Consider the following 11,359-nt stretch of genomic DNA (forward strand, 5'->3'; position numbering starts at 1 on the left):
TCTCCGCGATTTTTACTAGCTTGCCCGTAAGTTGAGTCGAGCTAGACGAAACTCAAGTTCGGCTTACGAAAATTAAGCTTGGCTCACACGGCTCAGCTCATTAATATTCGAGCCTATTTCTTAAGCTCAAGTTTGGCTCACCGAAAACTCATGAGCTGACTTAAACTCACGAGTTAACTTAAATAACAGAAACATAATTTATTATATATCAATAAATTATAACTTATATATATTAAAAAATATTTATTTTATATAGTGTATCTATTAATTATAATTTTTTTATTTATGTCCTACATTAAAATCATATAAAAAATAATTATAAAATTTTAAATAAGAACATTAATATATATATAAAATTATATATTACTATTATATATATAATCGAGCCAGTTCACGTGCTAATGAGTTGAGCTTATCCAAGTTCAAGCTCGGTTTATTTAATTTATGAGTTCAATTTCAGACTCAAGCTCGGTTCATCAGCTCACGAACTCAACTTATCGAACTATTAATGAGTCGAGTTCAAGCTGACTCATGAGCTGACTTGATTCACTTTCAGCCCTACTTACTAGTATTGTTACTTGTGTATATGATGCATATGTGTTTTAATATTATATTTTTATTTTATTTTCCTGATTTGACATAATAACGTTGGACATGTAAGTTGATTGGATATTAGACACAATAAAAAATATTGTCATGATACAGATTCATATAATACTTAAGATTCATATAATACCTTAGTATTTATTGTACTTCTAAGTAATCACATTCACATTATAATCACGCATTATACCAAATGTTAAAAAACCCTCTATCAAAGCTATTTTATTTTGTTCATTCATGCATGATATCTTGTAAAAGAAGCTGACTTTTGTTAAATAACAATGTTCTTCAGATGCATAGTTATGAGATAGTCTGCTGGTTGAGTATATACAAATGAGGTACAACTTAGCATCAGTTAGTGCCTACTGCCAACTGTCATCGGCAAAGATTCTGACACTAATCATACTCTTCACTTAGGTCTAGTCTTATTGTACTCTTATGTCTGGTTCTGTTGGGAAAATACCCAATTTGAAAAGAATATATAGCAAGAAAGATGATATGACTATAAAATATAACATATATAGTAGACCAACCAACATATGTAAAATTTTATTTCTGATTTCTCCATGGTTGGAAGTGGTCATTGGAGAATACTTTTTATCCTTAAAATTTATTAAAAATTTCAAAAATATATGGTACGATCCCGTGTGCGTCGTCGTTAATCGTCTGTCTCTGTCATGCATTCAAGAAACTGGTTGATGCATGTCGTGTATTGTGGGACAATAAACGAATGGACTACTACATGCACGAAATTCTATATATGGAGTGGCGTATTAGTGTGTGTATGAATATGATGGCATGGCATATAATTAATATGAAGGTACTGTCTAACAACTAATCTAATTACTTCCATTGCTCTTGTAAGTGACTCTATTTTCCACCATTCATTCACTTATCATCATCTCACCATTCTCCAATTCAAACTTTTAATTAATACCTTCATATACTAAATAATAATGATAAACACCACTAACAAAGTAACTAACCACAACAACTTTATTAAATTTTATTTCAAACGTTGTAGAATTGGTTAAATAACATTCTAAGTCTTATATATTATTAAATTTTAGTGTTGCTAAAATGCCAGTCACTATAGTTAAGGATAGAAGTAGAAGCTTTTGTTCTAATAATAAATAACTAAACGTTGAACATCAAGCATCATATATCTAGCTCGTAATTAATTAATTATTGACATTTTCCAATGCATAATACAAGATGGTGTTATAAGCAGAAAATTAAAATGATTGGTCAAACATGATGCTAAAACATGTTTGGTGATGTTAATGCATTGTGGTAATTCAAAGAAAATATGCAACATAGAGCTGAAAATAAAAAATATATATTTTAAGTAAAATCAAAGACAGCAAAATACTTTATTGGCAATTTTATGTTGAGTGCCAATATAACATAACTAATTTGAAAGCCAATGAAAAAAAAAATCAAAAAACAAAGAAACAAGAAATTACTACATCAAGCTATTTAATTATAAGAATTTAAGGATTTAAATATGAAGTGATGAAGAGATGTCACCTTGTTTTTTGTCAATATATTCTATCTAATCATATATTATTATAAACGGATAAGAAGTTAAATTATCTATACTTTAATAATCTCTTTATCACACACTTGCTACCTACTTATGTATATATTAGTCGGCATTAGTGCCACATCATCCCATATCATCAATATTTAATCATATCTTCATTACACACCAATTCCCTTTAAGTAAAATTGAGCCATGCCCTTTCAATGAGATATAATTCAATTATGTTCAATACCAATGCTACCGTCCAAATGTAATTTATTAGTGTTCTTTGTACACTTTATGATCTAAATATGTTTTGACCCTATAACTTATAAAAATTGACGAACTTTGTTATAAAATATTTAACCCTAAATTAAATTTTTACTAAAGGAATTGATTGCATAGAAGTTATATAAGGTTTAGCGAAAATTCTATACAAATTTTAAAGGATATCTTAATAGAGAAGTACTAGAAAGTAGCAAAGTAGCAGATTTTGTGATTTGTAGTCATTAATTAGTTATTATTAGTATTTTTAATGAGTAATGTTAGGGAGATAAAAAAACAGCCAAAACTTGTCTTATTTAGCATTTATTAATTGTCGCAACAATTAATAAATGCTAAATAAGGTAAGTTATGGCTGTTTTTGACTGATTTTTTTTGTTACCAAACATTTCTGTTTTTAATAGTGTGAGATTACATCTAATGGTATAGGATTACTTACTTTTCTTTTGTTGGTTAAGAACAAACTAGATTTTAATAAAAGTACTAATCTCCTAAATTTTTTTATCTTTAATATTAGTATAATAAATTTATTATGTTAGTTGTGTTTTAGTCTAAAAGAAAGTCTAAAAAGTCAATATTTTTATTAAAATTTGATAAACATTTAACTAAAAATAATAATTCCACACTTTTAGATATAATTTTACATTATTAAATATATTAATAATAATTAATTGATGATTATAAATCATAAAATCTGACTCAAAACACTCATCTTAATTCAATATGCATTTCATCGAAATATCCAAAAGTTTCTTTAGCACTCTTAACTGCTGCTCTTGTGGAAAGTTCTATGAAAATTCTAATTCTATTCAATAGGAGTTTCTCTAAATTATCCAAGAAGCATGCAAATTCTAACCTAGCTACCGTCCATCCATTCCAATATTATTCCTTTCTTGCTTAATTACTATTGAATGCAAAGTAGTGAGAAAGAATTATAAATTCATTACTAATATTTGTTTATAGAAAAGGATTGTATATATATGTTACAGATCCGACCCACAGATCCCACACTTAGAATGGTTTTTGAATTTGGTTATCTGGGTCTGATCCGCTTCGCCCTTCTAAAAGGCCCGAAATTAACCCACTAGAATTTTTAACTAACAATCATATTCATATACTTCTCTTTTCTTAACCAGATAAGATAAGATAAGATAATTATCATCACCTATATAAAGGGGAGCCCCAGACTGGCCCCCTCAGGTACTCATTCATTCCTCACACCTTATACCTCTTAGATCCATTTTGACTTGAGCATTGGAGTGTCTTTGCAGGTACCCTCCCCCTTCATTGCTCTAGTGAAGAATCCGGCATCCACCCCAACTCGCAAGTTCTCGATCCATCTCTCAACCCGTACCAGAGACATCTTGTACATTGGCGCCGTTTGTGGGGAATTTGCAACGTCGTGGCGGCATGACGGATAACCCAGAAGAGCAATCCTCAAACTCACTCGATTTCTTGCTTGTAACAGAGAGCAAAAAGGAATAATGTTTCTTTAACTTGCATCACCTTCTTAGTGATAACACACATTCGCCCTACTTAAATGGCGAATCCCAAAGGAACAATATTTTTTCGACTTGCAATCACCTTCTTAGTGATAACATTCTTTATGCACCTTTGTCCTACTCCAACAGTGAAATTCCAAATCCTCCAAGCCCAAAGTCTCCCCCCCCCCTTTAGTGGGACACCTCCACCTCTTGGACCTTCTCATTCACCACTCATCCGTCTCTCCAAGCGCCATGGCCCTATCTTCTCCCTCTACTTTGGCTCCATGCCCACTGTGGTTGCTTCTTCTTTTGAACTCTTCAAGCTCTTCCTCCAAACCACGAGGTCACCTCCTTCAACACCAGTTTTCAAACCTCTGCCATCCGCCGCCTCACCTATAACAACTTTGTCGCCATGATCCTCCTTCGGACCTTACTGAAAATTCATAAGGAAGCTCATCATGAATGACCTCTTTAACACTACCACCGTGGCCAAGCTCAGACCTCTCAGGAGCCAAGTGATCAAGAAAGTTCTCAAGGTTTTTGCACAGATGCGGGGGACTGCCAAATCATGGCGGCATGACAGAGAACCTCGAGGAGCAATCTTCCAGCCAACACCCCAACTCAAACCCACAAAGCCCAACTACCAAACTCCAAGATAACACTCCTCCCAACCACGGGAGGATAACAAGCGCGGCACATCGTCAACCAACCTCAACCCAGCAACAACCAAGAGAGGACAACCGTCCTCCCACTGAAGCTCGGCCACCCGATGGCCTGGGAGAGAAGGCGGTCCAGATAATCCAAGAGCTTTGCCTCAGGGTGCAAAACCTTAAAGGCCGAGTTACACCCAAAGAATGGTACCACCCGAAGTATGCAAGCCAAGCGACCTACAGAACCTGATCTCACCACGATACCAGGAACACCAAGCCGCCTGAACAACGACACAGCAAACGGGACGATCGCAACATTTTCCTAGACCCGAAACACCTACGTGGAGAAGATGACCGACGACACCATCGGAACGAGGCCAAACGAGCAGGAAACATGGACGTGATAATGAAAGCCATCCCGTTCACAGAAAAATCCTTAAGAACCAAACTCCCGAAGGACTTTAACAAGCCCACTGACATGAAATACGACGGGACCAAAGATCCCCAGGAACACCTAATAGCCTTCAAGGCCAGGATGAACTTGGAAGGAGCCGCCGACATGGTCCGGTGTAAGGCCTTCTCGATAACCTTAGCCGGCCCCGCAATTAAATGGTTCAACGCCCTTTCAAACGGCTCCATAGCCAGCTTTCATGACATCTCCAGAAAGTTTATGGCCCAGTTCACCCAGTAAATTCCCAGTAAATTCAACAATAATATATTATTAATTAATAATAATTAATTAATAACTACCAGCAGTTTTAACTAATGGTAAACTTAAATTTGATTTTTTTTAAAATTATTTAAAAATTAATATATAATTTTAAATATTTAAATTAAATCATTTATAAATTAATAAATAAAAAAATACAACACTAATTAACTCAAAAAATAATTAACTTACATAATAATAAACTTATAAAATTAATTACAATAAACAATAAGTCAATAATTAACTCAGAAGATAAATTAGTTAAGATTAATTCAGACAACTAACAATAATTAACTAATTAACTTAAAAAATAACGGGGATACTACACATCCATGTAACCATGTAATCAAGTTGGCCCAACACCAAAAAGATCCAATACCATTAAATGAAACGTGAAATACACGCGCCCAACACACATGAAATCGCTCTTGCCCAACGCTTCTTCTCCCCCACGCTTCTTCTTCTTCTCCCGTTTCTTTTTTTCACGCTCGTTTACGCACGGAGCGCTTTCTTCTTCTTCGCCTTCTTCTTCGCATTCCTCCTTCTCCCCCTTCTCCTCCTTTTTCGCGTTTCTTCTTCTTCACGTGTTTTCTCCTTATCGTCATTCTTTTGTTGTTGCTACTGTATTTTTTGTCTTTTCCTCTTTCTCTCACTGGTGAAGAAGTAGTAGAAGGTGAGAAAGAAGAGTTTTGAATAGTGCAAAATGAACCAAACACAGTACTCATGGTGAACCGAACATAGTACTCATGGTGAACCGAACATAGTACTCATAGTGAACCGAACACAATACAATTGTATAGTACTGAGTGAACGAACCCTGGATGCCAAACCCTAAACCCTAAACCCTAAATCCTGAACCCTACCGTAAACCCTAAACCCCTAAAACCATGAATTGTGAACCCTAAACCCTAAACCATGAACACGGTGAACCGAAATTAATACATGGGGCGAACCGAAAGTTTGAAACACACTGAACCCCTGTACACTGAACCCTGAACCCATAAACCTTAAACCCTGAAATCCTATCATCATTCTTTTGCTGTTGTTGCTACTGTATTTTTTTTGTCTTTTCTTCCTTTTCTCTCTGTGAAGAAGCAGTAGAAGGTGATGAAGAAGAGTTTTGAATAGTGCAGAATAAACTGAACACAGTACTCATGGTGAACCAAACACAGTACGCATGGTGAACCGAACACAATGCAATTGTATAATACTGAGTGAATGAAACATAATCCATTATATAAAATTAAATTCAAACAGCTTTCTGCAGAATGAACCGAACATAGTACTCATGGTGAAATAATTGTATAGTACTAAGTGAAAGAAACATATTACATTATGTAAAATCAAATTTAAATAACTCTGCCTACAATTTACATATTATCAATTCAATTCCATTCAGTACACCTCCGTTTATTTAATTCAATTCAAATTAGCAATTGCATTCCATTCAATTCGATTCAAAATTGAAATAAGAGTAATCCAAATTGCTCTCCTGATTTGAAGTTGAGTCATTTATTGTTTCGATTCAGAAGTGCAGATTGAAGAAAAAAATGAAGAAGAATAGGAAGAAGATAAATACAACGTAACCAGATCGAAATAAGAAAACAAGAAGTTGAACGTGACCAGAGGAGAACGACGAAGGTAATGCAGATCAATAAGGAAGAATGCGCGTTATATGTACGTTGCAGTAGAAGGTTTACGTTGAGCAAAGCTTTAGGTTGCAGCACATTATATGTAGCGCGTGTATGACAAACGAGTGAGAGGTGGGGGACGTGTGTGTGGAGGAAATTACTTGGTTAACAACCATGTAAAAAATACATGGATGCAGAGCTTTTCCAAAAAAACTAATTAACTCAGATAATAATAAACTTAAAAAATTGACAACAATAAATAATAAGTCAATAATTAACTCAAAAAATAAACAAATTAAGATCAACTCAGACAACTAACAACAATCATCTAATTAACTCAGATAATAAGAAACTTAAAAAATTAGCAAAAATAAATAATAAGTTAATAATTAACTCAGAAAATAAAAAAGTTAAAATTAATCCAGACAATTAACAACAATTAACTAATTAACTCAAAAAATAACTATAAATAAAAAAATGTAACTCCTACATATTAAACAGCTGACTTCAAAATTTGAAGGTAAAATGTTTAATGATAAAATACAAATGTAATTCATGCATATTATCTATAGTAAATAAGATATTGATATTGCACTGTATTTTTCTCAAGGTTCTAAAAACTGGTTGGAACTGGCCGGTCAAACCGATCGAACCATGAACCGGATGCTAAAACGGTTCGAATAACAAGAAAAACCGTAAAATTTGAAAATCGGAACTGAACCGGTGAACCGGTCGGTCGAACTGCAAATTTCTCGGCAGTATCATTTAGCAAACTGCTAGTTACTCACTCATTTCTGTTTTCTCTTTTCTGCAACATAAGCTCTACTCAGCAAAGGTAATTTCGGCCTAGCATCAGAGCAAAAATGATTTTGCTGCACATTTTATGCTACAATTTCATAATCCTATCAACAGAAAGGGAGCATAAGTTGGACTGTAAAGCTGAAGCGGGAATCTCCCTCAAGTTTAGCAGTAACAGAGAAGATTTTCCAAGTTTATGGCCTGAAATCAAACAAGAGCTTGGTCACAAGGGATGAGACAGAACAGTGCAATGTTGGCATATTTTGTCTAACAAGCAAAATACGCTTTGCTTCGTACGTTTTATAGAATTTTCATATGGCAGTTGAAAGTCAATCTCCATGCCCTTATTTGTTAATAAGAGATTTCAACAAGAATTATGAAGGAAAGGAGTTTATAACTAAGAGCCAATCAAAGAGTATATGTGCATTCTTCAAATCAGTTTCCAAGATTCATGCACTCACACAAACCAGAGACTGTAGTATCGAGTAGTATTAATAGTTTAAAGGAGATAGTGCCAGCTTCAAATGCATAAAGACACTATAGCGTTCAACTAGACATAGAAAGTGGAGGCTCAATTCTTTGAAGAAGACAAATATATGGCAATACCAAACAACAGGAAATTTAAGCAAGTTTCTTAAAGATAATCCTAACTAACAAGGGACAAATTCAAAATGAAACTACTTTTCTACTTTATGCCTTCTTTCTTCTTCTTCCTCTTCTTTTATTTTTTTTATTACTATAAGTACTTGATTAAGATAAATTTACAGAATTACAAAGTGTAATTATGAGGAAAAAGGAATAATCCTCCAAATTAAAGTGTTGATGGCTTGCCTGATTTCCTTTAATTTATCCATCAACACATCATATTCTTAGAAGTTTTACATAAGATAGAGTTTGTAATTAGAAGGAGGTATACCTTTGATGGCTTCTTAAGAATGAAAAAACTATGCGGTACGTTGAAGAGAGTAAATCTGTGATAAAAACAGTGATTTATGTTATTGAGGGTCAACTGAAAAACATGCATTTCAAAATAATAAGCAATTTAGAATTTTTAGTTCAGGCAAATAAAGCATTATTCCTTTAATATTATTAGTTGACAGAAACATAAGCACAAAGAAGTGACAATAACTCAATACATAGAAACGATCACGCACACACACACACGTACTCTGACACACACACCTCAAACATTTTCGTCAAAACAACAATATGCACTATTTAGTCTTCCACCAGAATGTGATAGGTCATGCATCCTCTGCTAGAATGTGAGACTTTAGGACAGATATTAGACTGCAAGTGAAGTGGTACTGATGCAGAACTTCTAAGCTCCAGGACTCCATCCAATAACTGCAAACTTCTTGGCAATATCATTTAGCAAACTGCTAGTTTCTCACTCATTTCTGCAACATAAGCTCTACTACTCTGCAAAGGTAATTTCGGCATAGTGTCAGAGCAAAACAAATTTCGCTGCAACTTTTTATGCTACACTTTCAGGGTCCTATCAGCAGAAAGGGAGCATAAGTTGGATGTAAAGCTGAAGCAAGGATCTCCCTCAAGTTTAGCAGCAACACAAAAGATTATCAACTCATAACCTGAAACCAAACAAGAGCTTGGTCACACGGGATGAGACAGAACAGTGCAATGTTGGCATTTTGGTCCCTGAGATTCATGCGATTACCCATTTTGGTCCTTGAAATTCAAAATTACCTATACTGGTCTTCCAGATTCAAGCCCCGGCACCAATGTGGTCCCTCGACTCTTTCCGACGATGACTAGACAAACGGAATGCCGAGATCGCACTCTCCCTGCCACGCTGGATGATGAGTAAACGACGTCGTTTACCCTTGGCATCCAAACAAGTCAGAAATGTTGTCGCTTTGTATATGAAGGGAGAAGAAATGATGGAGACCCAAAATAAAGTATTCTTCTTCTTCTCTACCTCCACTATTCTTCATTTCTGACTTGTTTGGACGCCAAGGGTAAATGATGTCGTTTATTCATCATCCAGTGTAGGAGGGAGAGTGCTATATCAGCACTTCATTTGCCTAGTTATTGCCGGAAAAAGTCGAAGGACTATATTGGTGCCCGAACTTGAATCTGGAGGACTAGTATAGGTAATTTTGAATTTCGGGAACCAAATTGAGTAATCGCGTGAATCTCAGGGACCAAAATGGGTATTTAGTCCATATTTGTCTAACAAATAAAATAGGCTTTACTTCAGAGGTTTTAAAGAATTTTCATATGGAAGTAATGCTGTTATTTGTTAACGCGGGATTTTAACAAGGATTATGAAGGGAAAGAGTTTATAATTAAGATTCAATTGAAGAGTACATGTGCTTTCTTCACATCAGTTCCCAAGATTCATGCACTCACACAATCCATAGACTATGGTTTCTTGTAGTATTTGTAGTTAAAGGGAGATAGTGGCAAGCTTCAAAGATATAAAAATATGACAGAAATTCCAATATACATAGAAAGTGGAGGCTCAATCCTTTGTAGAAGACAAATATATGGCAATAGCAATCAACAGGAAATTGAAGCAACTTGCTTAACGATAATCCTAAATAACAAGTGGCAAATTCAAAATAAACTACTTAAGTAACTCTATGCCTTCTTTCTGCTGCTTCTTCTTCTTTTCTTTTCTTTTCTTTTTTTTTTTTTTTGAGTACTACAAGTAATTGACTAAGATAAAATTGACAGAATTAGAAAGTGCATTTAGGAGGAAAAAGGAATAATTCTCCAAATTAATGATGGCTTGCCTGATTTCCTTTAATTTCCAACTACAACTTGCTGTGCCATGAAGACAAACATCTCTCCATAACACACGGTAACAAATGCATAGATGGAGTCATAGTAGCAGAGCAATGTAACCATTGATATAGGCACATTGATGATGAAGAACCCTAGAAATTGGCCAGCGACGATGAGCCACAAGAGTGCTTCAAATGCAATCACACCTGAACCGTGGAACAGAATAGTAGTCAGGGTATTGGGTCTGGGTGCCTCTTTTACAATCTCGTGGCAAAGTTGAGCCACCAAATAAGTAAAGATGGCCGGCTGTGTTCTTGAAGAAGATTATTAGCAGCGGTAAAGTCTCCATGCATCATGGCAATTGCTGATAACACCAATTTTATAAGAACATCGTAGACGCTGGTATAGATCTCGCTCTCACTCACAACGCCGCTGCAGAGTCATGAACCACGCGCGCTAGGGTTAGCCATGTGAAGGGACTAATGAACCAAGGATCAAAATTTTCATATATGCTTCAGAGTTTGATCGTTGCGCTTATCGAACGAAAGTTTATTCATTATGTAATGACAGACAGTAAATGAATATTTTTGTCTTCCTAATAATTACAGAATATAGCAACTAATTGAACCACTTGTCTTTTGCTTTTTTATTTTCACTTTTTATTTTTTTCTTGTTTTTTAACAAAATCTTAAAAATAAAAATATTTAAAAAAATACAAACTACATGTACTTTTACTTTTAAAAATATAATGATACATAATTACGTTAAAAATAATGTCTTACGATAATTATTTGAGAACAAATAAAGAAAATATAATAAAAAATTATAAAAAAATAAATATTATTAAATAACATACCGTAAGAATTTATTTCTCAATTAATGAGGTAGAATATATATTTTTTAATTTGATATATGAAGACTAATTT

The 11,359-nt window shown here is 34.4% G+C and overlaps 1 long non-coding RNA gene across 2 annotated transcripts; it reads right to left on the minus strand.

Annotated features, from left to right (window-relative positions):
* Positions 1-7,346: 7,346 nt before the first annotated feature.
* Positions 7,347-10,996, minus strand: LOC112791777 (uncharacterized). Of its 2 annotated transcripts, none has more exons than XR_003197282.3 (4): positions 10,014-10,996; positions 8,865-9,274; positions 8,599-8,653; positions 7,347-7,883 (listed from the first exon to the last, which is right to left on the minus strand). It is a non-coding gene; the product is annotated as an uncharacterized lncRNA (long non-coding RNA). The 2 variants fall into 2 exon arrangements; XR_011881495.1 differs by having other exon boundaries at positions 10,442-10,982.
* Between the last annotated feature and the right edge of the window lie 363 nt (positions 10,997-11,359).

This window comes from Arachis hypogaea, chromosome 1 (assembly GCF_003086295.3).
Source record: "Arachis hypogaea cultivar Tifrunner chromosome 1, arahy.Tifrunner.gnm2.J5K5, whole genome shotgun sequence".
NCBI lineage: Eukaryota > Viridiplantae > Streptophyta > Magnoliopsida > Fabales > Fabaceae > Arachis > Arachis hypogaea.